General features: G+C 43.6%; 1 protein-coding gene across 3 annotated transcripts in view; it reads left to right on the plus strand.

The window, feature by feature from the left end:
- Positions 1–5,643, plus strand: part of LOC102305092 — a 157,740-nt gene that overhangs the window by 40,415 nt on the left and 111,682 nt on the right. The window lies entirely within an intron of this gene.

Below are 5,643 nucleotides of genomic sequence, written 5' to 3' on the forward strand. Positions count from 1 at the left end.
CACACACACACACCCACCACCACCACCACCACGAACATAATATATTTCCTATCATAACATGCTTTTGTGCTGCATTTGACCAAAAGAAGCTGAGATGAAAATAACATTATTTTATTATTTTCTTTATGTATTTTCGAGGTGTTGAGTCAGAGGTTAGGGTTTCCACTTTAGCTTTTCAATTTATTAATTCCTCTCTGTGGTGCTGTGGCCAGCCAACAGTCTACACTTTTGATTCTGTTGATGGTTGTGATAAGTGCTTTCAGAACCCTGAAGGGCAGAGAGGGAGAATGAGTGTAATCCAGTACAACTAGCAAAAGTCATCAAATCGCAAACTCTGAAAAGGTTAAAATTTGAAAACTGCTTTTGAAAAACAAGGTGCAAAAATGCACATTTAGGTGTAATCCTTTCATGAGGCTGTGTTTCTTTTTTTAATGTGCTTACCGATTTCTTGAAGTGTTTGGATGTGTCAGACAGGAAGTGTTATGGTGAGTTTGTACCCACGGAGTGCGGCGAGCAGGTAAGGACACTGCTCAGGGTTAACAGGCTGGGTTGAATGCAAAAGTCCCAAGAGCCCTTTGAAGAGAGAGCGAGAAAAAAATATCTGAGTGTGAGAGGTGGAAATGGAAAGAGAAGGAGATGGAGGGAGAGCTGTGAGGGCGAAGCAGAAATGACCTCTGCAGTTCTGTTGATGACATGAAGCAGAATAAGAGGAGAGATGAGGGAAAAGAAGGGAGACAAACTGAGCAAGGAGGATTAAGAAAGCAGCTGGTGAGGATGATCCAGAGGAGAGTCTGGGAGGAGAGAAGGAGAGAGAGAGAAAGAAAGGGAGAAATAAGAGAGAAAGGAGGTGGAAGCTGAAGAAGAGGGAGGTGCAAGAGATTGATGAGGGAGAGTGAGAAACTAATTCTCACTTCACTCTGGGCTGGAAGATTAAGGAAGATTAGAGAGATAGAGTGAGGTAGGGAGAAAGATGGGGTGATAACTTCTACCACATGCCACAGAAAGATCTTTGAATGCCTAATACCCAGAGAGAGAGAGAGCGACAGAAAAAGAGTGTGTGAGACGGGGAGATTATGAAACATAATAAGAGGTAAAAAAAACAACATACAAAGTGAATGAGCTGGGGAAGAGAGAAAGACAAAAAGCCAGAGTGACAAGAGAACCGATAGATAAAGACGGAAGCAAATCAGGCTCAGAGGGGTCCTAACAGTCGTGATCCCTGATATTATAAATGTCTTTATAGCCGAGTCCGTTTCTAGGAGTGTGTTCTAATTCATGTCATGGGAGTGTAGATGCAAAATCCAGGTCATCTATATACCTCTCCAGCATTCGCGTTCACTGAGTCTTCCCATTGGGATTCATTCTCCTGTACTGAGCCGGTCTGTGTGGCGGTATCTTTTACACTCTGTTCTCTTTTACTTGCAAAAAGGGAAGCCTATTTTCCATTCCCTGCCACTGACATCTATTTATTCTCTCTCTTGACTGTTGGTGCAAAAATTTGAACAGCTATAGGCTGCCATGCATGTTTTCAGGAGGAAAGGGGTGATGGGGCGAATGCATAACACACGGGTAGACACAGGTGCGTGGATGTATATGTGCTTGCACACATGCACGCACGCGCATATATATATAAGTGTGTGTGTGTGTGTGTGTGTGTGTGTGTGTATATATATATCTTATGTTGTAGTTGACAAATGTGTGTGTCCTCATGCTGGAACACATGCCTGCTGCCACAGAAGTTTTCTGTAGGAAATGAGGAAGCAAGGAAAGAGAGGGGAAAAGAGAGGGAGAGTGCTGCAGTGGCAGACTCAATCCGTCATGCAGGATTACAGTGTAAGCTTCTCCACGGCCATAGATGCGGTTTTATGGAAGAAACACAAGGCTTTTCTAAATGCAGTAGGCCCTCCTATCCTTGCTTCATATTAGAAACAAAAGCAGAGGGCGGAGGAGGGCCATGAGGCTCCTTCCTCCCCTGCGATCTTTGCTGCCTGATGGCTGCTATCTCTGAGGACTGATTGAGCATCCTTGATGCACTGTGGGATTTCCAAGGAAAAGCTTAGGAGTGACCTTGATTCTCACCTCTGTGCCCTCACGCACTGGAGGTGTGATTGTTACTGCACCTATCCTGAGGCAGAAGTGACCTTTGAATGTGACAAAAGGCTCATAGCTTTGTTCCTCTTTGAAGCTGGGATTGGTAGGAGGTGATCTTATGCATTTGAAAAAATATTTTTTCCTTGCATGTGTCTCGTGTGTGTTTGAGAGAGATCTGCCTCTCACATCTTAAACAGAATTTATAGTTGCTGTGCTGGAATGATGCCAGAACATCATTCCAAACATTACACAGCATGAATGCGCCCCGCAGGGAAAAAATCGCCCTGAAAATACAACTCTGCCAAACTTTGATCTCCTCCATCGCCCTGCTACACACCACTGAAACGGGCAAACGCAGCTTGGAAATCTTCCCTCAACATACACCCACAGCCTTGTTGTACTTCTTTGAACTAGCACAGAGAAAGGTCCCAATAAATACAATGCTGCCACAAATATTGGAAAGTAAAAAGGGGTTAGTGTACCCACATAGCAGAGGCTGACGACTGCCTCGCAGGAGAGCGAAACAACCGCCGCATCGCTGATGCTTCGCTGGATGCTGTGCAACATCTTGCTGCACAAAGCACTCTGCAGTTTTAATTTTCACATCCTTTATCCGATCCTCACCCAAGGTGGCCCCGCATTATAACCTGCCAGAGATACCGACTTAAACGTGTCGCAATCTGCTTTGTCTCCCTGAGCCGCTCGAAAGTAAACACAACAGCGAACTGACCCAAATGGAGAGTGACAAAAGCGAAATGAATCTGAGATTGGCTCGATGTCATTAGAATTACAAAAATATACCATCAGTTACAGTGGCAAAGCAGGAAAAGACGTAGGGAGCATGAAAGTCATACACGGAGAGGAGGGGAGGGAGATATATGCTAATGAGGCTGGGACTTATTGACTTCAACGAGGGAGGATTAGAAGCTGTGACAGAACAAGCTTCCAGGCCTGTTCAACCAGCGGAGCCGAGGCGTGAATGCAGCAGGCTACGATAAGGGAGCAGGACACAACAACATCCTTGGGATAGATGGTTCTGACAAAATGCAGATACAAGTCGGTGCTGAATAGATATCAGAAAGATTAGTACCACGTTGTGTTGTTGATTTGGTAAAGCGGTCAATCCGGGACAGGTGCTTCCAGGGTCTTAAAGTTGGAACCAGGGATATCCGTAAAAATTATAGTTGGATGTGGCAGTCACAGGCAGCAGTGTCATTACATCTCGGCTATTTGGGATTCACATTTCAGTCACAGTAAATGCATCAAAACACATTTGAGATATCTCAAGTTTTCCCCAGTTCCCGTACTGGAGGTCACTGCTGCTGTCAGTTACTTCTCGAGGGGTGTAGTCTGTATGTTTGCCTCCACAATAACGTATTTTGACAAGTAACTGATGAATAAGCATGAAAATTGGAATAGACATACATTGCCTCCTGAGAATGAACCATTGACTTTCATGGCGTGCATTGACTTTTGGAGCAGAACACCTGTCCTAGTGATTTCCCCACTGAGTTTCATCTGATGGTTTATCCTTTGGGAACACTCGAGCTTTCAGTGTATTCTTGGATATCTGGGCCCAAACTTCTGGTTCTTTAAACTGATCGATTTACCATAAGTTAATTTTTTATAAATAATTTAATAAATGTGATTTCTTTTCCAGGTCACTGATAGATGATGATTTCATGATCACATTTTGTGCAGTGTTTGTGGCTCTTTCCAAATTGGCTCCACATTACAATCTGCCAGAGATAGTGAGCGTGCGTGCAACCACAGCCTGCTCAAATGCGACTGATGTAACTATAACATAATAACAAAGGCTGCAGCAATATCGACATATTTTTATGATATGGTAGAATTTACTATATTACCAGCTGCAGGTTGACATATTTACCCTCTATTGAATGAACTGCTTTCAAATTTGGCATTGACATTTATGTTCTGCACATAGAATTTAGTGGAAATTCTAATCTGTCCATGACTAAACTTGCAGAAATAATTATTCCTATTAGTGTCAGCTATACTTAGTGTTAAGTGCTAAGTAACAAATATGTGCTACATGAAGGGGACGTTTTTGTCAGTTTGCAAACAAAAAAAAATATCATTTGCAACCCACCCAAAATTCCAGTGTTAAAAAGTGTGGGTGCTTTCAGACACTGGTTGACAAGCTAATAAGCACTAAAGCGTTGTGATGCCTTAAGCACGGAATTACTGTGGCTCTAGACTTTTTACATATTTGCAGCTGCAAACAGATATTCATTTGTAGTCAGTCAAAGTATAAATTTCAGAACTATACCGCCTTCCCCCCAAAACCCCCACAGCATGTAGGCATTAACACGAAATCTAAAGCAAACATGTTCTGTGATTGAGAATCATCCCAGAGGGGCCATTACAAACTGAACAAACACTCTTTCATCATCAAAATATTACACACCTGTTTCTCCAGCAAGCCCCACCAGAGAATATTAGTGGAAGCCAAAACCCTGAACACCTGTGGAGAACACACTCAAAGAAAAAATTTTCAGTGCGCAGCAGAAGCTTATTGATTGCATCAGAGGGACATTAAAAGTAAGGCTGCTCGATCTTTCCTCTTTTCACTCTCTCCCCGCCTGGGTGGGAGATAAACATGAAAACGATCTTTAACTGTAAGCTGAAAAGAGATTTGTGCCGATTAAGGTGGAAGATGGAGTGTCATTATTCACTCGCCTCATTGGTCGGTAGCCTTGGTGCTCTTCTAAAATGTGCCATCACCTTTCCAATGCATCACATATAATCACAGACAACCTTGCACGTGTTGTGCTTATTAATCTCTGAAACGACCCTCTCCCACCTTACCGTGTCCTCTACGCTGCCTTGTCCAACCTCTAAGCCTTCTGAAAGGAACACCCTTGAAAGGCGAACGGCAGACGGAATGAGAAAAAGATGTTGTGAATTAAACCTGGCCGTAAACGTCTTCAAGCACTTTGCAGTGAAGCAGCTACGTTTCTAATGATGACTACCTTTATTGACCTAAGCTATCATGCTCTGCAGCTCACAAAGATGACAGGTGGGAATAAACAGAGTCAATGCAAATCAGCTCTTTCAGTGGGTAATTTTCATCCACCTTTTTCTCTAAAAGCCTGCAAACGTGTCGCTTCTTTCAAAATTCTCTCTCACACACACACACACACACACACACACACACACACACACACACACACACACACACACACACACACACACACACACACACACACATCTTAATGCACATACTGTTTGCACATGCACGCAACTTTGGGGAGATAAAGTCCATCTGCAATTCCCGAGGACTTCTGCTGAAATGTCAGTGCCAGTGTGTTGAAAGGATCAGATAGCTTTTTGATGTTGCGCATGCAGTCAGGCAGAAGAGGACGAGAGACAGGGCTGATAGGCATCAGGTGTAATTTTGGTAACTGCTTTGGCAGCTGATGACTCACCATTCAGAAGACGCAGACAGAGCACCAACCTAAAGAGAGATTGGCTGAAGTCAGATGAGCTGCCTGACACACACACACACACACACACACACACACACAC

The sequence above is a fragment of the Haplochromis burtoni genome, unplaced genomic scaffold, assembly GCF_018398535.1.
Source record: "Haplochromis burtoni strain Fernald_Lab_line unplaced genomic scaffold, NCSU_Asbu1 Contig_172, whole genome shotgun sequence".
Taxonomy (NCBI): domain Eukaryota; kingdom Metazoa; phylum Chordata; class Actinopteri; order Cichliformes; family Cichlidae; genus Haplochromis; species Haplochromis burtoni.